The 25,481-nt window shown below is 45.7% G+C and overlaps 1 long non-coding RNA gene across 1 annotated transcript in view; it reads right to left on the bottom strand.

The window, feature by feature from the left end:
- Positions 1-2,197: 2,197 nt before the first annotated feature.
- LOC310844451 overlaps positions 2,198-25,481 on the bottom strand; it is a 36,166-nt gene continuing 12,882 nt past the window's right edge. Inside the window, exons 2-3 of the long non-coding RNA XR_014564140.1 lie at positions 13,346-13,450; positions 2,198-2,315 (exon numbers count right to left, since the gene is read on the bottom strand). This is a non-coding gene — a long non-coding RNA (uncharacterized lncRNA). The remainder of the gene's footprint in view (positions 2,316-13,345; positions 13,451-25,481) is intronic.

Here is a 25,481-nt window from a genome sequence, read left to right as displayed (position 1 = left end):
CTCAGAGCAACCCATCTAACATTAAGCACTTTAATACCATGGATTTCAATGGGATAGGGTTTTGTTTTGTTTTTTGCTTTGGATTATGCCATTATATGTTATCTGAACACTTTTATAGACAACGCACCATGTGTTTTTTGAGCTATGCAGAATTCTTAATTCTGATGAATGGTTCTATGTAAGTAAAGTGATATGTTGAAACGTATCCTGCAATTCTCAAAAGTGTTTGTTCCTTAGAAAGAGGCTTTCATTTGTCTTCCTCATTCTTTGGATGTTTTAAAATTTCAGTGGGTGTAGGACTCAGTTTACCATATAATTGTGAGGTGGCTGAGGGGTGTTTTCCCCCCATTAAGCATCTGTGGAGCATTCTACAGCCTTCCCAGCTGCCTAATCTGAAAAAAGACCCATTGCAGGAATTACCCTAGGTTTTAATTGAAGCTGGGGAAGCCAAGCCGTCTCTCTACTGAGCATCTGAGATCAATATGCCCGCTAACTTTGTTTTATGTATGTTTTGTGTATGAATTTCTTTGAAGGTAAAAGTTTTGAAATCCAAAACTTTGCTCAGGAAAAAGGGGTACCAGCCAGGTCAGAAATGGTCCATGTTCTACCCTCTTACATCAAGTTTACTGCCCCAAACCCAGTACTGGCCTCTCAAAATCATATCTGGTGTACGGTGAAACAACTTACATCTACAAATGGCGCCGAATTTACCAGGTTTGCATCTTCTCTGCTGAATAGGGAAAAAACTCCCCTTTCACCTAAGAACACAAATCCAAAATTCCTGGAAATGCAGAAATAAAGTGGGGAAAACAAACATTCTGCAAGCTACTTTACCAGCTGGCCAAAGCAACTGCAACAGCAACAGCCTGGCCATTCCTTGGCACCTAAACAGTGGCTATTTCTTTTTGAAACCATGACATTCTGCTCCAAATGATTGCTTTGCTCAATGCTGAAATCAATTAAGCACAATAAAAATATATGTCACCCATGCCAGTAATTTATGTAAGAATAATAAGTGATTAAAATCACTGGGCATTACCTTTCACACACACAGTAGTCGTTGCCAACAGGCAAAAATGATACAATTGAATGCTTTTCGTAGGGTAGAGACTGGCTACAAAAAGCTTGCTTCCCCCTCATAATGATGTTTCCACACACGGTGCTAGGTGTAAATGAACTCATTGGCATAGAATTATACAGCAAATCAATTCATCTCATTAGTTGGGGAGATCAGCGAGATGCTTTCAGCTCAGAATAGTTTGGAGAGAAACTGCAGCATTTGAAGGACAGAAGCTACAGGCCTCTGTTTCCAAATAAAATTGTGGATAGTTAACTGCATGGCAGTTACTAATCAGGACACACACACAAACCCACGAGGGCTCAAGCATTTTAGTTGTTTTCAGCTGCCCTGATGTTTAGACATATACTACACATAATCTGGTAGCACACATTCAGTATCTATTCTAGGCTGCATCAACATAGGTCTAGTGTCCAGATCAAGGGAAGTAATGGTACTACTCTGTTCTGTCTTGGTCAGACCACACCTGGAATAATATGTCCAGTTCTGGGCACCACAATTTACGAAGGATATTGACAAGCCAGAATGCGTGCAGAGGAGGGTGATCAGGATGATCAAGGATCTGGAAACCAAGCCTCATGAGGAACAGTTGAGAGAGTTGGGTATGTTTAGCCTGGTAAAGAGGACACTGAGAGGAGATATGATAACTGTCTTCAAACATTTAAAGGGCTGTCACTCATTAAGGGTCCTACCCTCCAGAGCACAAAAAAGCAAGCTTGCTCCATCTTCCATGTAACACCCTTTTAGGTACAGTGGTACCTCAGGTTAAGTACTTAATTCGTTCCGGAGGTCGTACTTAACCTGAAACTGTTCTTAACCTGAAGCACCACTTTAGCTAATGGGGCCTCCTGCTGCTGCCGCGCCACCGGAGCACAATTTCTGTTCTCATCCTGAAGCAAAGTTCTTAACCTGAAGCACTATTTCTGGGTTAGCGGAGTCTGTAACCTGAAGCGTATGTAACCTGAGGTACCACTGTATTTGAAGATGGCTCTCATAACTCCTGATCAAAGATTTGATGTTGGCTATGGTGTGTTTACTGAGTCTATGAGCAAACCTGGGCTCGTTGCCATGAAATGTCTATTACTCTGAGACCACAGACACGCTCTAACGACAATGAGGCTCCGACACTATTCTTGGGAGAAAAAGTCTTCCAGAACTAACTTGAGGACCATCCCGACTGAAGAACACAGTCTTGTCACTCTCCTCTGGTTCACGGTACTCTTGTCACCTCAGCCCTCTGCAGAAAAAGATTCCAAAATAAGGTGGGGCTCACTGTGTTGCAGTAAGGCTTCAGCTACAGCCAGACACTTGCAGAGACAACATCTCGTTCAGTTACCATAGTAGGACCCTGGGAGTTCTCAAAGAACTGCTTCCTTATATGACTGCACATTTTCCCTCTCTGTATATACTGTAATTCCTCTACATTGTTCCTGTTTCAGTTCTTCAAGAAAAGTGAATCCAAGGAAAGAGATAGAGGGGCTGGAATAATTTTTAGCAAATAATTCCTGAGATCTCAGAATTACTGAAAAACTGATGCAATGTTTTTGGAGCTCATTCTGGTACAAATTAAAACTCAATTCCTCATCTCAGTAAAGGATAAAGCAAATGCTTAAGCTTTGAGAAAATGAACTTCCACAGACCTCCTCGTGCTTAAAATTCATACAAAATTATGTCATTCACCGGATGCAAACAGCACCTTGAAAGACTAAACCCTTTATGGCTAAGTAGTAAAGGAACAAATGAGTTCAGGATGCCAGCAATCTGCAGAGTGGGGGGAAACCCTGGGGAGACTTCTTTATAAACTTGGAGTTGTTCCTTTGACATCTACTTGTGCAGTTTCTACGAGAACAAGACTGATCAAAATTTGACCTTGTGACTCTGTAACACTCAGTTTTCAAAAGGAAACAGCAACCATATTGATGTGATTTTAAAAATGCAGGAAGTGCAGGCGAATGGAGTTCATTACAGGCAGGGTAAAATAAACACTCAGTCTGCCAGCATGTGAAACCAGCTACACTCATCTTCAGGAGCCTCTGTGCTTGCTGATTTCGGAGAGCTCATGGCAGAAGCTAAAACCACCCTCAACCTTGACCAGTAATCTTCAACCTCTTTTGGACTGTGGCGCCCCATTAGCCCAAACCTGGCCACACAGAACCCTGAGGCAAGGGCTGCAGATACAGCCTCCATATCCCTCTTCCCAGAGAAGATAGCTACAGGCCAAAGGAACCACTATCCCATTTTGCATTTGGTTGTTTTTTTTTTGGGGGGGGGGGTGGCACGCCTGGTTATTTATCTTTCCTAGATGGAGCATATAGTGCCTGTGGGAAAATTTTACTCGCAGCACCGAAGCCTACAGAATATCACAAAATGGGGAGGTTGACTTGAAAATGCACATTTCCTGCCATTACCCCTGCACTGTGGAATGCTCGCCCCTCTGCCATACATAAAACATCACCCATCCACTGCTTTCGACAGCTTTTTGCACAAATATAAGATGCCGAACACCTGGTTTGCCAGTAGTACACGTGAAAAGGGTCTAGGGTCGTAGCAGACCACAAGCTTAGCATGATTCGACAGAGTGATGCAGCTGCAAAAACAGCTAATGCTAAAATTCTAATGGTAGAAGTTTGAATTGATCAAACCAAAATGCAGAAACACTGGCAGGGAAATGGTGGGTTTTTTAACATCAAGCGGAGAGAGACAATGGGAAGAAAAGAGTGGTTTTAAATTATGGCCGAAGTTTGAGCAGAGCAAGTGAGGGCAGCACGTTGATGGGAAAAGTGGTTTCAATAAAGCAAGAGGGGAGTTGGGAAAATAATAATAATAATAATAATAATAATAATAATAATAATAATAAATAATTTATTTTTTGTATCCCGGCCATCTGGCTGGGTCTCCCCAGCCACTCTGTGCGGCTTCCAACAAAGATGAAAGATACACTAAAATGTCACATATTAAAAACTCCCCTGAACAGTGCTGCCTTCAGATGTCTTCTGAATGTCAGGTAGATGTTTATCGCTTTGACATGTGATGGGAGGGCGTTCCACAGGGCGGGCGCCACTACCGAGAAGGCCCTCTGCCTGATTCCCTGTAACTTGGCCTCTCGCAGTGAGGGAACCGCCAGAAAGCCCTCGGAGCTGGACCTCAGTGTCCGGGCGGAACGATGGGGGAGGAGACGCTCCTTCAGATATACTGGACCGAGGCCGTTTAGGGCTTTAAAGGTCAGCACCAACACTTTGAATTGTGCTCGGAAACGTACTGGGAGCCAATGTAGGTCTTTCAAGACCGGTGTTATATGGTCTCGGCGGCCGCTCCCAGTCACCAGTCTAGCTGCCGCGTTCTGGATTAGTTGTAGTTTCCGGGTCACCTTCAAAGGTAGCCCCACATAGAGCATATTGCAGTAGTCCAAGCGGGAGATAACCAGAGCATGTACCTGTTGTTTTTGCAGAGTCTTTTACGCAGTGGAATAATGAGCAGTACGTGCCACATACTCTACATTACTTTATTTACACTTCAAAGCTGAGAGATTACATACATGCATCTTGCTTCTGCTGCGAGCAGAGAAGCATCCTCTCTCTTCGGAAACACAGAGAGAACTGAGAAAAACAGGAAACCAGTGTACGTCACATCCAGTCTCCCTTTCCCGTGGGAAGCCCAACAGTACGCTGACTGTGGAATGTAAACACCTGTCTCGTGACAAGCACTTCGCTGCACAGTGAAGGAAGCAGAAACCAACAGTACCACTCTGGCGAGATAGTCTGCAGGCAGATAGGGTCTCAGCCTACGTACCAGATGGAGCTGGTAAACAGCTGCCCTGGATACAGATTTGACCTGAGCCTCCATGGACAGCTGCAAGTCCAAAATGACTCCCAGGCTGCGCACCTGGTCCTTCAGGGGCACAGTTACCCCATTCAGGACCAGGGAATCCTCCACACCTGTCCGCCTCCTGTCCCCCAAAAACAGTACTTCTGTCTTGTCAGGATTCAACCTCAATCTGTTAGCCGCCATCCATCCTCCAACCGCTTCCAGACACTCACACAGGAGTTGTGTTAGCTTTTGGTGTTAGCTTCTGTGTTGGACCCATCTCTGCTATTTCTCCTGATCAACTGGTACCTCATCAACTGAATGTACAGTTGATATACAGGGGTGGACAACCAGCGTAATCCCAATCACCCTTTATGTGGATGCAGTTAAGATTTCAAAAGGGCTGTGCTTGAAAGTCTTTAAATATCACTACAGCAATGTGGGAAGACCCATGAATAAGACATGGGTCTTCCCACATTTTCATGGCAGTCCTGTACCTATGCAAATTTGCTACAAGGATTTGGTATTGCCTGGTATATCCTGGAACAGACAGCTATGTTGGCTGGATTCAGGCTCACCTGGGCTATACCCTAACGTGGAATGTCTTGGAAGGAGGTTCCACTTTTGGTTATGAAGAAATTTGCTTCAGACAGCCTTGTTCACAGCATGGAATGCAACGTGTGAAACAACACTCCATGCTTCTGTTTTCACACATTCAGAATACAAAAGTGTGGGCTGATGGGAGTTGTAGTTCTAAACATCCTGGAGGGCACCAGGTTGGCGAAGGATGCTATAAAGGAATTCAGCAGCAGGATATCTATCCGTCCTTGATCTGCTCAGTGCCACTTAGAGCACAAGCATTCAGGACCTGATGGAGTTTTCTATAAACCTCTGCCAGATGGCGGGAGGTAGAAGCCAAGAGAATTTGGATGGGATAGAACTTTGTTAGAAAACAGAAAATTATTCCTGTCATACACATGGTGTGTGGATGAACAAAGCAAACAACTCATTATGCAACGTCAGAGCCATGTTTTGGTTGCTTATTTCTCTGTCTGCTCCCATTCAATATAAAAAATCAAGACGGGAAATAGTTTTGTTTGGTGATTTTCATCAGCAAAAGGAGGAAAGGTTAGGAAAAAACACTCACTGAGCGCCATGATTTCAGTCCTAATCTCTCTCTCTCTCTCTCTCTCTCACACACACACACACACACACACACACACGCATACACTACAGTTGTGTTTTCTAAAACAACCACCAATCAGAAATATGAAAGGCAACCATGCCTTTTATGTACAATCTAGTTTGGCCCCTAAAGGAAACCAAGAAATCTGACTGCTTTGACTGAGGGCCAAGCTAGACATGATTGTAGCAGATCCTTTTGCTCCAATCAAATGCAAGGTGAAGGATTGTTCCAATTTTAAGGGCAAAGTGGGTGTGATAGCAAATAGTGCTAAACCATTCATCCCATGTTGTCTCTCACCCCAAATGTTTTTCTGCAAGCAGGGCTTTCTTCTTGCATTGGAGTTTGGCTGAGGGAAAAGTCGTGTCAAGGGGCACATTGCTGGGAAGGTTTAGCATTCCTTTTCGTTCCCTGCTCTGCTCACCTCGTTTGTTCTTGAAATCAAATCCCCACCACCATTTTCTAAATGAAGTGCAGGAAATGGAGTTTTAAAGTGTCAGTCCATCTGATTCGATGCTGGCTATACTGACAACAGGAGCGAGCTGCCCGCAAATCACACCTTTCAAGTTCGAGTTAACTCTTTATTAGCATGAACAAGATCTGCACAAACTTGGCAGAGTGTTAGGCCTACCAAATGAGCACAGCAGCTCATTCCTGGTAGGTTTTGCCCCATGCATCAGTTGCTGAGACTGAGTCCCCACAGCTGTCTAAGTCCCCCTCCTCTCCAGGGCTTTTCCCAAGCAATTGGAGACTGTGCCTGCCTGAAGCCAATCTCTCCTCTGCCCTTTTCATGCCTCTTCTGGTTCTGGGGGACAAGAGGGATGGGAACTTATTGTAGCAGGAGGGGGAGACACACCCATGACTCTGCATCAGCTTGACTTATCTCTGCCTCTTGGCCTCCCTCCTCCCATTCTCCTCACAGTCTTCTCCTGCTGACCACTCATCATTGTCCCACCACCAATCCCCAGGCTCTGAGCTTGTTTCCCTTGGGGGTTCCCCAGCTGGTTCCTTCCACCATTCCTCTGCGTCCAGCCAGCCCCTGACAATGGACTGGTAGTGGATCTCTGGGGTTTCAGAGAGGGGTCTTTTCTAGCCAGGGGTTGGACCTGTGACCTTTTGCATCCATAGCACATACTCTGCCCCTAAGCCATGGTCTTTCCGCCGTGGGTCACTTCCATGATTAAACACATGGATCTGTCCTCATTACCTCTAACTGGGTGGAGAGAATGTGCAATTCAGCTGCTGCAAAATGTTAGACATTTTATTCCAGGATCAGATAAATCTAGGCAGGAGAGTCAGTGGTGCCCCTCATCTGTTTCGGGCCCATGGTACGAAGCACTTCCCACGGCATTGCCATATTACATCTATCTGGGTGCCCATCAATATGCGGATGATACCCAGCTCTACCTCTCTTTCAAATCAGAACCAGTGAAGGCGGTGAAGGTCCTGTGTGAGTGTCTAGAAGGGGTTGGAGGATGGATGGTGGCTAATGGATTGAGGTTGAATCCTGACAAGACAGAAGTACTGTTTTGGGGGGACAGGGGGCGGGCTGGTGTGGAGGACTCCCTGGTCCTGAATGGGGCAACTGTGCCCCTGAAGGACCAGGTGCGAAGCCTGGGAGTAATTTTGGACTCACAGCTGTCCATGGAGGTGCAGGTCAATTCTGTATCCAGGACAGCTGTCTACCAGCTCCACCTGGTACGCAGGCTGAGACCCTACCTGCCCGCGGACTGTCTCACCAGAGTGGTGCATGCTCTAGTTATCTCCCACTTGGACTACTGCAATGCGCTCTACCTTTGAAGGTGGGGCTACCTTTGAAGGTGACCCGGAAACGACAACTAATCCAGAATGTGGCAGCTAGACTGGTGACGGGGGGCGGCTGCCGAGACCACATAACACCAGTCTTGAAAGACCTACATTGGCTCCCAGTACGTTTCCGAGCACAATTCAAAGTGTTGGTGCTGACCTTTAAAGCCCTAAACGGCCTCAGCCTAGTATACCTGAAGGAGCATCTTCACCCCCATCGTTCTGCCCGGACGCTGAGATACAGCACCGAGGGCCTTCTGGCGGTTCCCTCATTGTGAGAAGCAAAGCTACAGGGAACCAGGCAGAGGGCCTTCTCGGTAGCGGTGCCCACCCTGTGGAATGCCCTCCCATCAGATGTCAAAGAGATAAACAACTACCTGACATTCAGAAGACATCTTAAGGCAGCCCTGTTCAGGGAAGTTTTTAATATGTGACATCTTAGTGTATTTTTGGTCTTTGTGGAAGCCGCCCAGAGTGGCTGGGGAAACCCAGCCAGATGGGCGGGGTACAAATAATAAATTATTATTATTATTATTATTATTATTATTATTATTATTATTATTATTATCTGGCCAGGCAGCCCCATAACCTATGGTGAGGCATTAAGCTTGAGGTCTTCAACCTGCGCTTGTTATATTTATAGTAGACAAGAACGCTTGTTGAGTGGCTAGCTGTGCTAATGCTAACTGCTTCCAGTGACAGTTTCTTGGCAAGAACGGAGGTTGAGAAGTTAACATCCGTACATCATGCAGGAACAAGTTGCAACATAAGTAAACAAGAGGCATTATAGTGGTAGCACTTCCTGATAACATTACAAGAGCTAAGCATGAGGGAGATTCTTCTGAGCCATTTCATTAATCCTTTTCTTCCCCTTTCCTGTGCAATTCCACAGCTCTTTCCCTTTTAATTCCACAGCTTCACCTTAAAATTTCACTGCAGGCAAAATGCAGCGGCAACTCTAGTCCCAGATCCAATTGTCAGTTTCACTCAGCGCATGGTGAGAGACATTTTTTCCACAGCATCAAACTCCCAACTGGACAAACAGAGAGTTGGAGGAGAAATTTGTTTCGTCTACATTTTAAAGCATAACCAACCTAACTCCCCCAGTGCTAAATATATATGCAGATTGGGATGCAGCTATCAATCAGATAATGCACTCTTCTCAATTTTGCAATACACAAATGTGCATTTTAGGGGAAGGATGCACACAAAAAGCCTACAAAATGGGTATGAGTCAAACAGATGTGGAAATTGTGAGAATTGAACTTAAGATGGGGGGAGAGAAGGAAATTTACAGAAACTAAACTTGACAGGTTCATCCAGCCCTAAAACCATATGAGCAACTTTGTCAAGAAATGTGAGGTCAACCTTTTGAAATAAATAGATAAAGAAAAATTGCATAATCGCCACATTTTGTAGTTGCAGATAAGATACAAATTTAATGACGACTGAGGCCTGCTTTGAACACCTCCTGATCTCAGTCCCTAAGCGGATGTTAGCACTAATATATCAGGTCCTACTATATCTAGAGTAAGAAAAGCCAGGTTATGTGAACAGGTGGGCAACCCAGTCACCAGACTGATGAAAGAATGGTTTCACCTTGAGAAAAAGATAAACACATATACTGCAGCTTTTTCACTTTAAAAGTTATTTAAGACAATAGTGCAGGCATAGGCAACCTCGGCCCTCCAGATGTTTTGAGACTACAATTCCCATCATCCCTGACCACTCATCCTATTAGCTAGGTATCATGGGAGTTGTAGTCCCAAAACATCTGGAGGGCCAAGGTTGCCTATGCCTGCGATAGTGCAATGGAATCAAACACCAGCCCAAGTGCCAAGAATAAACCATTAGATCTCCAATCTCTGTTGAAATTTGCAAAAATTAACAGTGATGTTCTCTATAGCTGGTAGACTTGGGAAATTGAAAAAAAAATATACCTCATGCTATTGTTTTATGAGAACAAAGCACTTTGGGAACCTAGGAATTAAAAGATCAAGTTTCTAATGGGGGAAAAAGTCTTACTTTCTAATTTGATAGTGGCAACTAGAGCTGCTTTATCTAAATACTGGAAACTCCCCTCAGATTCCTAGGATGTGGGAATGTGTCATGTCAAGGCGTAGAATCAAGCGCTGGGTTGGCTCACAGGAGCTATGTAGATGCTATAGAGACTAGCAAATGTCAAACTTTACTAGAATTATTCAAAAATACGTGAATTGTAACCCATTTCCTGCCTTTTTAACAAGCTGATAACCCCTCTTGTGTCAAATGCAGTTTTTGTCTTCATTTGTTGCATTCATGGGCCATCTTCAAAAGGTAATAGAAAACAAAATTTCCCTTTAGGCAAAATATGGACACAACACTAATACTGTAGAACTCTGCATCAATATCTTCTGAGGAAGGTTTCAAGAAGGCTCAACTCACGACAGGGAGGGGAGGGAGAACCTTTTCGTTCTTGCATTTTCACTTGGCGTGCATAACAGAGTCCTCTTCTCTTCTCTTCTCTTCTCTTCTCTTCTCTTCTCTTCTCCAGTCTATGATTCTGCTCTGCACCCAAAAGGGGTTCACTCTGGAGAGAACTGGAGGCAATGGACTTGTGCTCTTTAATTGCTGAAAAGAAAGCAATGTATGGTGCAATGCCTTGTATACACTTACTTGGAAGTAATTACTACTATGTCAAATGGGATTTGTTTCTAGGTAACCGCACACGGGATTTCCACCTTCAAAGATGAGGCGAGGAACAAGAATCTTTTTCTTCCATTATGGCATAAAAGCAAATGGGCGGAAGCATTACATGAATTAGAGCGTGTGGGTTTTTTTAATAGTACTGCCAACTCTCCAATACAGAACCATGATATATAATAGCCTACAATAAACAAAGGATGGAATTGGGAGAAGGACGAGATGATTCCCTTTAAAAGGAAGCTGGGTTAGATTTGCAAGGAGAACGGCAGCAGAGCAAAGAGACATCATCTCGACATAAACTGAAATAGCCAGAAACAGGTTTTGTTTTCATTTGTTTAAAATCCACTTCAATGAATCAGAGAATGGTAGAGTTGGAAGGGACCCTGAGGATCACCTAGTCCAGCCCCCTGCAAGGCAGGAATATTCAGCTGCCCTATATGGGGATTGAACCTTCAACTCTGACGTTATCAGCACCATGCTCTAACCAACTGAGCTTGGACAATTGCCTAACATAAAACATATCAATGGATACGTATCAATACAAACTGAGAAGCTATATTTTAATTTCTGGGTTGCTGAAAGAGCTAAACACTTAAGAACTGCTTTGCAGCAGTATTCCAAAGAAGTAATTTATCTTTGATTTTAAAGTGACTGCAATAATTGATATGGTGAGTAAGTGTAAAAATGAATACATACATGTATCTTTACTAGCGTTGTGGGAGGACTAGGGATGAGTAAGTAGCTTGGTTTGGTTTGCAATATAAGGCTGACTTACTTCATTTGCACTTCCTGAAACAATATGCAAACCGGCACATAGCTATCTTCCGAAATTTGCACTTCCTTGAATTTTGTGGTGCAGTTTTCCAACCAAAAGAAGTGCATAAAAATGTGTGTATTACTAAAAATGACATACAAAAATGTTTGCAGAAATGTGTATATTAGGCAAATTGCATACAATAAAAGTGTAAACTAGGAGAAATGTTATGAACTGAAGATAAGATAGGGGGGAGGGGAGGACCAAAATTGACAGATTCATCCATTCCTACCCATAAAGAAGGCTAATCGCCGAAGAATTGATGCTTTTGAATTATGGTGCTGGAGGGGACTCTTGAGAGTCCCATGGACTGCAAGAAGACCAAACCTCTCCATTCTTAAGGAAATCAGCCCTGAGTGCTCACTGGAAGGACAGATCCTGAAGCTGAGGCTCCAGTACTTTGGCCACCTCATGAGAAGAGAAGACTCCCTGGAAAAGACCCTGTTGTTGGGAAAGATGGAGTTTGACCAAGGTACGGGAGGCAGTGGAAGACAGGAGTGCATGGCGTGCTCTGGTCCATGGAGTCACAAAGAGTCGGACACGACTAAATGACTAAACAACAACAACACCCAACAGAAAACTCTTAATAAATAGAGAAGCTTGCTATTTCCCTCCAACAGAACACCTAAGTAGGTTGTTAGCTATTTTTAAACACACTTTCAGCTGCATGCACTCTATCCACAGTGTGGAGTGTAAGTTTCCATGTCTGCAATGAATTGCTTGCATTTGGCCATCACAAGCTGCTGAGCCATTTGTTCTCTTGAAGGGCCAGCTCTGTCACGAGGCAAAGTGAGCCTCATGGATCAGAAGACAGATTGGAGGGGAGCACAGAATCAGTGGCAGCCTCTGCCCATCTGACTTTCTTGCTGACTCTCCTCCAGATGTATCTATCAGTTTGCCCACTCTCTCTGCACCTTGTTTGGTCGCCCTGCTCACTCCCCCCCCCACAACTGCCCCACTCTCCTCTCCATCTCTGTGGCTCTCCCTCTGTCCCTAATCACTCACTCGCCTCCCCATCCTGCTCTGCCCTACCTACCAATTGGCCCACTCTGTCCCCCTCTCCTGCCCTCTTCCCCCACCCATTTATTCACCTGTCTAGTTATGCATTTAGTTGGAAGATTTCTGACTTGCCCTTTACCAGAAGGTCCCAGGGTAGCTTACAACGATCTCATCAGAAAGTTTTTTAAATCACATAGAACATTTCCAAAACAAAACTTGCTCCCTCCCCTTGCATTGCTTGCTTGCTCTGATCCCACCCACCCTAAAACCCCGCTCTTAACATCTGGTGAAAAATGAGGGCAGGGGCATTTGCTGGTCCACCACACCTTGGACAGGGCCTGGTAGCACCAGGGTTAGGTTTGGGAAAATCCTTGTTTCCCTCAGGTATCCCTGAGGTGATGAGTTGAAGTGAAGAAAGAATTGCTGCCTGATTCCTAGGGCTTTTGTACCCTACAAGTACCTGAACCAAACATCTGGCATAAACTGCTGTAGCCTAAAGTCCTTTTAGTCTGAATCATTTGGTAAAAATAGAACAAAATATATATTCCCTGTGCAAAGAACCAAGAAAAACAAAATAGGAATTCTGCGAGGGAGAACTACTGCTATATGTGTGTTTCAAGACGCATTTATTACACAACACATACCTAAGCAGTTCTCCATGACCAACTCTTGAGTGAGCTGTTTTTCTCCTCCTGCCCAAGTCTCCGAAAATGTGTGACGCACGGCTGGGAAAGGTTAAGTCAGCCTGCAAGGAAGCTCAGGGCAGGAAGTACAGATTGTTACAGACATGTGGACCACTAGCCAAACCATCAACAACACGACTGCTCCAGTTAACTGCTTTTCATTTCAGAAGTGTCTCACTGCTTCCTTTCCTGCCTTTGCCCTGCAGCTAGTTGGAAGACAGGCCTGCTCTTTTCACTGAACGTGTGATGAAGATTGCTGAGGTTTTAACACGACTAGAAAACGTGTGGCTTACCTTGCTCGACCTTCTCTCAGCTCCGCAGGTAAGAGCAGCCCGAGAAGTGCAGCCGCTGTCACTGAGCAGATGTTCTCCAGCCTCGCAGCAGGCATCTCCTTATTGCTGCAAAATGAGGGGCGGTGCAAAGGATATTGAATGCTTCAGGATTCAAGCAACATATGTAAATTCTACCTGTCTTGCTTCTACATACATTGACACACCTCTCTGCCCTCTATCTGGGCAAGCGAGAGGCACTTATCATTGAAAGAGAAAGCAAAGCACAGCCTGTTAGACCTGAGTGGCCACATTTGGCCTTCAAGGCTGAAGTTTTCCACCCCTTTGCTTTGTGTTTATTATGCTTTCTCTTCACCGGTGATTCAATATTGCGTGACCAGGTGGCGACAGCTCCAGCTCCCAGGGATCATAAGGAAGGTATAAAGACTCTGACAATGTTATATGGAATTAAAATTAGGCCACAACTTTCTTAAACTTCCGAATGTAGGAAGACCTTGGCTTAGGCCTTGGGTGTGTATCCCTCCCAGCCCCCCAGCTGGGGGGAACTGGGGCTCATCAGGGTAAATGGGATATGGGGGTGCTCTGAGAGACATAAGTGTAGCAGGCAGCCAAGCCCATATCCCCGCACGCAGGGTAGTTCACTGACATCCTTTCAGTCTATAGCCAGTGACACCTATTTATGTAACCCCTTTAAGAGGGGGACCCTGGAATCACCGCCACAAGGGGGTGTCACACACACACCCCATATAGGGAAGAAAAGACTAAAGGATTCCACCCAAGGCCATAACCGCCAAAGTTGTGACGAATTGCTATAGGGAAGACAAAACCTGCTACTGCAGGAAAATTTCTTCCTGGTCCTTCAACAGCAACCAACCAGTCAAAGACTGTAGCAGCGCCCACTATACAGGAAGAAAAAGTTAACCTGCAAACAAGAAACATTAAACAAAGGGAGGGTAGGGAGGGTGAATCTCCAGAGCTGACTGCCTGGCTATTGTCAGCTCCACCCCCTATTTATAAATGGGGCTGACCCCACTTCCCAGCAAGAAACTTGATTGCTGAGGCTGGGAATGAACCTCCAAAAATTAACACTGAGAGGCAAGCCAGCCCCTGTTTGCCAGTATGCTCCCTGGGAACTGTAGCACCATGTGCAATCCCTCAAAGGGCACCCACAATGTAAAGTGTGAGTGCTCATGGTTGCTTGTCTGAGGTTGCTCATATGTAGAACTTTTCATAGGATCTGAGCTTTTCTCTTCAACTTAGCATAGCCATCCTGTCTGAGGCAACAGACACAAGCAAAATCAGCAACCACCTCTCCTACTAAGCTGCCTCCTGTTTAGAGCGGAAATAAATATTTGCAGCACTTGAAATTCACCAGAGTGCCCAGTTCTGCCATTTGCCTTCTGACTGGTTTTCAGTTAGCTCTTACAAGACCAGCCTTCAAGTGAACCTGTAAAACCTACCTCTTCAGTGTTGCTTTTTCCCAAGAGTGTAAATCAGGTCCTCCCTTAAAGAGGGCACGTGTTGCAGTGAGACTTGGCAACCAAACCCTGTGTTGTGGGTGGGTACGATTGGATAGCCACAACACCCGATTGGTAGGTCCCTTGATGCAGGGTTTGATCAGGCCAATGGGACACAGCCTAAACAGATCAAGGGACCTATATATACCTATGCACATGACCCAGAGCTTCCTCTTTCAGCCCGTACATTCGGAACACCCGCCCACCTCTCCCTACTTTTAGGGCTGTGCGCTTGACCTTGTTATGCCGTTGTGTGTTGTCTCTCGTTGGGACAGGGGCACGGCAGGAATTTCCCCACTTGGCTGATTGGCTGGTGCCATTTGGGTTTCGCCTGCCGTGTATCAAATTGTCACAACTTGTAAGGTTGTGGATAGGCTCTGGTTCAGGTGATAGGGATGGGAGAACGCTCTTGCCATCCCTATGTGGAGGGTATTCCATTAAAGGAATTCAGGGACTCAGTGGTTTGGCCAACCCCTGAGAGGGGGTTGTGCCTGTGCCTGAGTCCGGGGGGGGGGGCATTTGGGTGGCAGAGATAGCCTGTTCCCAGCTTTCCACTTATCCAGGTGTTCACCCTAGGCTGACCTCTGTTGGTGCCCTGAATCAGCGCTACCTGCTATGGTGCAGGGAGCTAGTCGAACCAGAGCCTATGCAACCACTCACTTGCTGTAATCAATAAAGTTGTGGCCTAAATTGTGCCAAAAACCAAACCAAGATTTGAGTCTTGTCTGGATTTATTTAAGGGAGGGGAGTTTAAAGGTCTGAACATGCAAATAACTTTTTGCGATTCAGAGCAACTTTATTGCAGTAATGCACACACCACACACACACACACACAAATATGTACAGTGATTTTTTTCTGGGGGGATGCAGGGGGACGTGTACCCCCAAATATTTTGTGAATCTTTGTACTTTTGTCCATTTACTGTATTTATTTTTCCCAATTTTAACTATAAAATTGTGATTTTCTTGAGTCAAAATGAGAGCACCCCTAAACATTTTTTTAAGAAAAAAAAAGAGCACTGAATATGTAATATTGTATATATACTGCATCTTTGTATCCTTTCCTTTATTTATGGTGCTTTGTGAGGATGTAGCCCAGAAAAAAATGGGTTGTAAATACAGTGGTACCTCAGGTTAAGTACTTAATTCGTTCCAGAGATCCGTTCTTAACCTGAAACTGTTCTTAACCTGAAGCACCACTTTAGCTAATAGGGCCTCCTGCTGCTGCCGCGCCACCGGAGCATGATTTCTGTTCTCACCCTGAAGCAAAGTTCTTAACCTGAAGCACTATTTCTGGGTTAGCGGAGTCTGTAACCTGAAGTGTATGTAACCTGAAGCGTATCGTCAGGGAAGTGCCATTGGAGCTAGAGGCGGAGGGAAGGCTCCAGAGGGATGCTGGAGAGGGTCCCAGTAGGGAGAGAGGCAGCCCATCTGCCGGGGAAGGAAATCAGCGTAACACCAGTGGAGAAGGGGGGCAGATGGGGGAATCGGAGAGGAGACTCCAGGACTCTTCACCGGAGACCAGCGGGGAGAGCACGGGTCCTCCGCTGCCCACACCCTCCCTGCGCAGAAGACTTCCACGCAGGGAGAGTAGGAGGAGACTTGGCGTCAAAGAACTTATTTGCTGGAAGAAGTTCAAGAAACGCCCAATGACGGATTCTGCCAGCCACTGAGACAGCCACAAAGTGAAGGGCTGTCCAGACAGAAAGGGTTCAACCAGGTAACCTAGCCAGGAGTGGCGGCAACTTGCGCATGAGCAACCCCTAGAACCATTACACATATGTAACCCAAGGTACCACTGTACACACATCGTGGAGGACCTGCTGCTGCTGCCGCGCCACTGGAGCACGATTTCTGTTCTCACCCTGAAGCAAAGGTCTTAACCCGAGGTACTATTTCTGGGTTAGCGGAGTCTGTAACCTGAAGCGTCTGTAACCCGAGGTACCACTGTACTAACAACAGGCAATAATAACTATGAAGGCAAAGACAAAACGGGGGGGGGGGGGGAGAGAGAATAGCAACTTTGCAAATACGTTCCAAAGTGTCAAAAATGCAAGATGTATTTTGGCACTCACGGAAGTAAACACACAATTAAGTAGGCTGCGTCAGCTCAGCCTTTGTGCAGAACATTTTTGAACAAGCCATAAATGGGCAATTGATCTAAAACAAGTAACATAATAGCAACACCCCCTGGAAAGCAACTGTGCTTTCAGGGTATCAGAAAACAACAATCTTCCCCCAGGAAAACTTTTGCTCCCATCCTGTTTCTTTTGTAAGTAATGCGCATGGGTGAGTTCATCTTTAAAAGTCAGGATAAAGTTTTTGGCTAGGAGCAGGGAGGAGATGCTTTGCTAACATCAGCAAAGGATCTGTGGGGAATTCGGAGATGGTGCTGAAGAAAGCAAAACACATGCTCAGGCGGGACAATTTGTACTTCACAAACACCGAACAGCCAGTACATATTTGCTATGTGAACAGAAAAGACACAGTTTGCTTACTATGAAAAAGTCCCTTCCGTTATTTTCAAACCTATTGCTATTTGGTATTTCAGGATCTGGATTTTGTTTCAGAAGCAGCAACAAAACACAGGAGCGGCCAAAAACATTCCAGTCAAGTCACAAATTACTAATAAGGAAATAAAAGGGCTTTGAAAGAATGACTCTAAAGGAAAAATATGTCTCGCTGATGCACTAATAGCTGCAACGCTAGTTCAGAGGGAGACAGCTAGTTATAGCCTGGGCTGCGTGTATGTCATGATGGCTCTCAGAGTGGAGAGGAAAAACACACAAGTTGGTGGTGCTGAGTGCAGAATTCAGCTTCCATTTTTGTTTTTTGTTTTATGTTTTAAATCACTTTCTAGCCCTTATGACTAAAAAGATAGACCTGAAAATGTGTGATCGGAAAACCTGGATAGGTTCGTATGAGGGAATAGGTCTTTCAGATAGGTAAATAAGGTAAAAGCAAAGGACCTCTGGATGGTTAAGTCCAGTCAAAAGCGACTATGGGGTTGTGGTGCTCATCTGGCTTTCAGGCTGAGGGAACTGACGTTTGTCCACAGACAGCTTTCTGGTGCAACGGGACACCGTGACAGAAACCAGAGTGCATGGAAACCTTGTTTACGTTCCCACCGCAGTGGTACCTATTTATCTACTTGCACTTTTTGGCGTGCTTTTGACCTGCTGGGTTGGCAGGAGCTGGAACAGAGCAATGGGAGCTCACCCCATCACAGGGATTCAAACTGCTGACCTTCTGATCAGCAAGCCCAAGAGACTTTGCACAATGCCACCCGCATCCCCCTAGGGATGTAGCAATGCAGAACCTGTGCCATTTGCTTGCAATGTTGCATTAAATGCAAGCATGTCATATAGTCCCAATTCCTCACTATGGCAACACCACTGTAGATAGCTCAGGACACAGATACCTGAACGATCGCCTGCTCCCTTATCCACCTGCCGTGACTGAGGTCATCCAGTAATCCCTTTCTCACACCACCACAGTTCACTGAGATATGATATGTGGCAATTCATGAGACGACATTCTCAGTAGTAGCACCCCGACTCTGGAATGCCTTTCTTTCTCCCATGCGATCAGCACCAATACTTGGCTGCTGTAGTTACATTGTTAGGATATTGTTTGATTTTATATTAAGTTTTATTTAAATGACTTTTTTTGTATGTTAACATTGTTCCTCACATAGGGGGTATGTGAACACTGAAGAGTGGGTTATGAAATAAATAAATATTCAAAGTACTTCACATTACATTATCCTGGTAATCGTTACAACAACCTAAACCACAAAGACTAGGGGAAAACATTTTGCAGTATATCTACACCCAAACACACACACACTGACCTGTAAGAAATTATTTGCACCAGTAGCACAACCTAACTTATTCTGGATCTTTTCATGGCTCAGCAGAAATCTGCTTCTCCTAAAACTGAATTCTTTGCTTTTCTCTTGGACTTTGTATTGAGGAAAGGCACAACAACAGTACTGTATTTACAGCAGATATCTGCCCAAACAACTTGCCCACTCTTCTGCCACACTGGGCAACAGATTCCTGCATTGCAGGGGGTTGGACTAGATGAACCTTGTGGTCCCTTCCAACTCTACAGTTCTATGATTCTATGATCGACTGCGCAAACACTGGCCATGACCTTGATTTTTGGATACAGTGGAACTTCCAGTTTTTGGATGGCAGCTATGTAATATCTTGAGGGAAGATTCTCAGGGAGTTTAATGGTACTGAAGTCTTTCTTCCTCAAATAAAAAAGTAATTATCCAACTGTTAAAAACCATTAAAAAAACCCATCTGCATTAAAAATCCCATGAACAATGATTAAACAAGGAAGTAGAAAAGGCTTGTTCACATAGATGAGCATCTGCATAAATTATGCATAGTACCCATGAGCCAGTAGTAAGAATCTAGCATACCCTTCTAGTCAGTGCAATCTATAACGTATGATAAGGTCTTCTGATGAGGTTGCCAGTGGAGATCAAAGTAAGAGAGAGGACAGATCTCTAGATTCCACCCCTTCACTGGTACCCTGAAACCTCACATATTTAGACCTTGCATGGGTGGAATCCGCCTCCCAAAAAATTGCAGGCACACACACACACACACACACACACACACCCCAATTCAGATTGGGACCACAGTGGGTCCAAAGGGCTGACGCCCCCCCTTTCTCCCACAGGATGGTTCTGATCCAGATAAGGGTCCCTGTGCTATTTATTGGATAGCAATTCAGTAACATCACATCTTCTTTGGTCCTGAGAGTTGATTCACACAGCTGTTAGGTCAAAAACCTAAAAAATGTTATGTGGCAGTAAGGCTGACACAGGGGATATTGCTTAATCCCATGTGGCCAGATTGGGATCCAGAGTGGATCAAAATTTGATAGGATATTTTTACCCATTGTATCCTGCAGTAGCTCTTCTTGAAAAAACAAGTACTCCACTATAAAGACCCTGTAACTAACAAAAGCCAGAATATCTATGTATATAGGTGTTCTGGAAATGATCTCAAATACATGCACCATCCTGTAGTATAATTTGAGGAATCATTTAGTAGATCTTGGGAAACTGCTTAAATGACAAAGCTTTTAAAGTATGCCTTCAAATGTCTTCTAAAGGTTGTACAATTACTTATCTCCTTGGCTCGGAGGTCACATAACTCCATGCCATCTGACATTTCTCCCATGAAAATAGGGACATCCTACTATACACAGCGGGTGGTGCTGTGGGTTAAACCACAGAGCCTAGGACTTGCTGATCAGAAGGTCAGCGGTTCGAATCCCCATGATGGGGTGAACTCCCGTAGCTCGGTCCCTGCTCCTGCCCACCTAGCAGTTTGAAAGCACGTCAAAGTGCAAGTAGATAAATAGGTACCGCTCCGACGGGAAGGTAAATGGCGTTTCCATGCACTTTTCTGGTTCGCCAGAAGCAGCTTAGTCATGCTGGCCACATGACCCAGAAGCTGTACGCCGGCTCCCTCGGCCAGTAAAGCGAGATGAGCACCGCAACCCCAGAGTCAGTCACGACTGGACCTAATGGTCAGGGGTCCTTTTACCTTTACTTTACCTTTACTATACCCTCCAACATTTATCCATTGAAAATATGGACCCCCTAAGGAAAAGTGGGGCATTCTGGGATCAAATCAGAAACTGGAATGGCTTCTATAAATCTGGGGCTATCCCTAGAAAATAGGGGCACTTTTTGGGGGGGTCTCCAAGGGTCCCTCAGAAAATTGCCCATGAGGAAATGTAGCCCACACGGGCTGAAAAGAGGCTATTCACTGAACAATTCAGAGGTCCAGTCATAAACATGGGAGGGATGGGACTACTGATTGTGTAAAATGTCCTTAAATTGGTGGCCCTTCCACTGAATGTGCATCCCTTTGATTCTACCCAGATCCTTATTACCAAAAATCCGAAAAGCTAAGATTTATAAAGCAGCCCCTTCTCTCTCTGCCACCACTCTGCATAGTGATTATTTTTTTAAGGAGCATGTGTGCTCTTTGAGAATGAGATGTTTGAGTATCAGAACATTTCAGCCAGCCTCCTCTGCTGGCAGAAGCTACAGCTGAAACTGGAGACCTCCCAGCCGCACAAGATTCCTTGCAGGAGGAGGAAGGGAGGTGGAGATTAGAAATAAAAAACAAATCCATGCGTTGCCTGAGGGAGAAGGGATAAATAAACAGAGGGAGCCCTGTTCTAAGATCTCTTGCTAGGCTGGCTTTCTCAGCAGCTAGCTGGTGTGTGTTGTGTTACCCAAATGCCGAACTAATTCCCTTTTTTGGTTCTGCACAAACCTTTTCTAGGAAACAAGAGGAGGAGGGGAGCATAAATGCTCCAAAAATCAGACCTTTCGCTGTTTTTATAACCATTTTAGACAAAATAATCCTTTTGTGCTAGAGAATGGCTTCGCAGCCACAAGACATCTTGGCCACGATCAGGGTGGTGTAGGTGCGTGTTTAATGACCGCTCCCCGCTTAAAACGGGGGGCGCCCTTTGCATGGACGTGCGCAGCCCCTGGATCTGGAGTGGCCCCATCAGCATAGGCTTGGCTCCGCCTTCCCTCAGGTGGGATAAATGGAGGTCTCCGCCTACCTCAGTCAGTTGTCCAATCCCACCTGGGGGAAGCGTTACCAAGGAGACCAGGCCAGGTAGGGGAGGGATTACCTGCCCACACAATAGAGGGAGGATCTTACCTGGGAATCCTCACTTGGCTCCAGAGCTTCTCCCACCCTACCCACCCTCAGTTAATGTCTTATTTTACAGGTTAACTTTTTTTCACAGGTTTTGCAGGTTAACTTTTTTTCACAGGTATGCGGGCGCTGCTACGTTAAGGTCGCTGTTAAAGGGCCGGAAATGAATTTCCCTGCATTGGCAGGTTTCGCCTTTCCCATAGCAAAACGTCACAACTTTGGCGGTATCAGGCCTTGGGTGGAATCCTTTTGTCCATCTTCCTCTTTGCGGCGGCGATACCAGGGTTCCCCGTTAAAGGGGTTTCTGAAGGGAGGCTTTGACCGTACGCCGAAAGGTCATCATTGCTCTCCCCTGTGGCGGCGTAACAGGGGCGGCTATCTCTGCTTGAACATATGTTCTCCAGAGCCGGCCCACCCCCCCCCACACACACACACTGGATAACCCTGATGCTCCCTAGGTCCCCGGCTGGGGACTGGGGAGGGAGAACGCCCAATGCCTGAGCCATGGTCTACCCACATTTGAAATTTAATAAAGTTGTGGCCAATTTAATCCCATAGCACGTTGTCTTGAGTTGTTATTCCACATGATAGGGGGGACCGCTCGGGATCTGGGGACTCCGTCTGTCCACGCAAAAGCAATTGCTGCTCCCAAATATTTTCCTGTCTCCCTCAGTGCCTCTTGGAACAAGCATGAGCTGTCTGGAGGGGTTTTCAGAGCCTGACCTCTAAAAAAAACCAAACCAGCTTCCAGTGTACTGTACTGATAATGGAAGACTCTAATATGGTGGCAGGCTGCATTCACCCAGCTTCAATCCCTTCCACCCCTAATTTTAAAAGGGCCATGAATCACAGCGGGCAGGGGACCTTTTTCAGTCCGATGGTACCTTATTGGGGGTGGGCAGGGGCAGGGGCAAAAGTGGCCAGAGCAACAGATATAAATCTTATCTATGTGCAGCAGTTAAGTTTATGAGAAGGTCGAGAGGCCTCTTCCTACCACTGATATTACACTAAACTCACTATATAAATAAATGGAATGACTTGAGTGAGAAAGTGTCTAGCTTTGCCACCGTGTCTACTCCATAGGGTGGGACCTCATTCCCTGCCCCCCACTGTCTCTCTTCTCCACCTCAATCTTCCTCAGTGTTACCCTCTTCCCCTTCTGTGCCCCAGCGGCCTCTGTTTCACTTCTCTCTGCCTCCTCTGTCTCACATCTCCCCCCCTTTCCAGTCCACCCTCATCCCTCTTTGAAGCTGCCACCACATCCTCCAGCATCCCTCTGCCTCCCCTAATCAGCTCCAGCTGTTCTACTTGCCGGATCTCAGGCTGCTTCAAGAGCCAAAGGTACATGCCTATCATATGACATCCAGGTACGCCACTCTTGGCTGTTCTAAGGGGCCTCAGCTACATAGATGCCGGGGCTGTGCTCAGAGGTGGTCCTCTACACGTGCCAACTATCCAAATTTTATTCAGGAAGCTCCATCCATTGGGTGCTTCAAAATTCTTTTTTAAAACCCAGCTGTTTACCCCAGGCCTATTGGATGCTTGAGAAGTTAATCCTGTTCAGTTGTTGACTTGTTGTTTTAAAGGATGGCGTTTAAAATACAATGCATGTTTAAATTGCATTGGGTTCTTATCTTCCTTCATATTATTTTGTTCATGCTATTTTGGTTTTATCATTTCTGTAAACCACCTGTAATTCCTGTAAACATTTTTGCCAGAAAGGTTAAGTGTGGTATATACGGTACATTCTCTAAATTGAATGACTGACTGAGGAGTTCCTCAATGAGGACCTGAAAGGATGTACAAGGATCCCCAAAAGGTAGCTTGCCTACTACATTTTCCACGACCAGACTTATCAGAACAAGGGGACCCAGCTTTCTGTATTTTACATTGCTCTCTGGATCTTGTCCCCATGGACTTTGCAGGAACCAGGGGTAGCAGCTATGCAGAAACAATATGCTAGCAGTATTCTAGGCATTTTGTCATGATAAAAGAAGAAATCAGGGCTGGACAGAAGTGGCTTATATCGGTTTATCTTTTATCCTTTTTACAACCAGAGGTGAAAATGTTAAGTCACTTTCCATTCCCAAGTCAGCTCTCTTATCCATCTCCATACCTGGTTGTCCTCTACTTCTGGAAAACAAAAATGAAATAAAAATGCACACCTGCATGTGAAAATGGGATAAAACAGACTTTCTGCCCAGAGTTGCCAGCCAGCCAGTATTTTACTGGTTCGGTCATCAGAGCCACGTTTTATTGGAAAGACTCCAAATTCTTCTAGGCTTCTCCTGTGACCCACCAGATTCTAATAACTCCACCCATAACCTACTAAGTTGTGCTTTTAGGCTCTGTTCCACATCCCCATTCAAAAAGCTGAGGAACCCTCATTCATGGATCATCATTCATGGCACTTCCTGCTTCATTCCTGCCCATGCTCACGTTGACCAGGTTTGGAGCAGGGTGCAGCTGTAGTTGGCAAATATGTGCTACAAACAGACATAAACACACCCATGTGTCACAGAAGCAGCAGCAGCAGAAAGCAACTGGCTTTGTGGCACAGCTTCCACTGCCAGGATTACGAGACATGGCAATGCTACTGTGCTGGAAGCCTGATCACAAGGATTAAGGATTAACTGTCTATACTTTGTGCCAAGAGCAAGCACTGTTCTGTAGCAAAGCACTGGCAGGATCATCCTGCTTTATTGTCCATATTGCAGCTTGACTGGTACAAAAACAGCACCATTTGTGCCTGGCCCGTTCAGCCTCATCAGCACTGGGTGCTTTGTGCCATTGCTATGATCAGAAACAATAATTCCCTGGTATGGTATAACACGGGACGCAGGTGGCATTGTGGGTTAAAGCCTCAGCGCCTAGGACTTGCCGATCGAAAGGTCGGCGGTTCGAATCCCTGCGGCGGGGTGCGCTCCCGCTGCTCGGTCCCAGCGCCTGCCAACCTAGCAGTTCGAAAGCACCTCCGGGTGCAAGTAGATAAATAGGGACCGCTTACCAGCGGGAAGGTAAACGGCGTTTCCGTGTGCGGCTCTGGCTCGCCAGAGCAGCGATGTCACGCTGGCCACGTGACCCGGAAGTGTCTCCGGACAGCGCTGGCCCCTGGCCTCTTGAGTGAGATGGGCGCACAACCCCAGAGTCTGTCAAGACTGGCCCGTACGGGCAGGGGTACCTTTTACCTTATGGTATAACACTGACCCAGCGATAAAATAGGCACGACCCAAAAGCATTTGCTGTGGTTACTTTTCCCATACCTCACGTTAACTGGAACAGCATTCTCAACAAAGCTCGAAACAATCCTTATTTAAGCAGAGGAGGAGAACTAGACTTGTGATAGCCTGGAAAAATGGGGGAGGAAATCAGGACAGAGGAGGGTGACCTCATGTCCTCCTTTATAGAGGACAGTCCTCTTTTTCAAGGTGTCCTCTATTTGAAGGGCTGTTCAGTCCAAGTCCAGGTCAAAGGTAAGAAAGAAGCTGTAAGAAAGTTGATCAGAGGCCTTGAAGTTGCCCATCTGCAGTTGACACTCAGAAACAGGCATGACTGCAGTGCCAGGTGAAGAGATGGGCCCAATTTAAGGCCAGGGAGTGGACCCAAGTGAAGACTCCAGTTGGGTTTCCCCTCAAGCCTCACCCCGTCTGTGACATCAGTCTTCTGCCTGCCCGTGATTGGTCAATTCTACAAACGGGCAAATTCAAACTTCTGCAGTTGGGATATTTCTCCCACCAGCCATTAGGACCTTCACAAGGCAGTCGCAGCTGCCATCCATGCTCAGGTGAGCAGGATACATGCGCACTATTTGAACAATTCATCCAGGTTGCCAAATAGAGTTGCAGTTTTGCTTTCCCCCATCCCCTTTTAAACAGCTCTGCCTTTCAACAGCTGCCTGGATATACAGAAATT

This window comes from Podarcis gaigeae (genome assembly GCF_964106915.1).
Source record: "Podarcis gaigeae genome assembly, chromosome: 5".
NCBI classification, from domain to species: Eukaryota; Metazoa; Chordata; class Lepidosauria; order Squamata; family Lacertidae; genus Podarcis; species Podarcis gaigeae.
The sequence above is the reverse complement of the archived record's forward strand: the minus strand, read 5'-3'. Positions and strand labels throughout refer to the sequence as shown.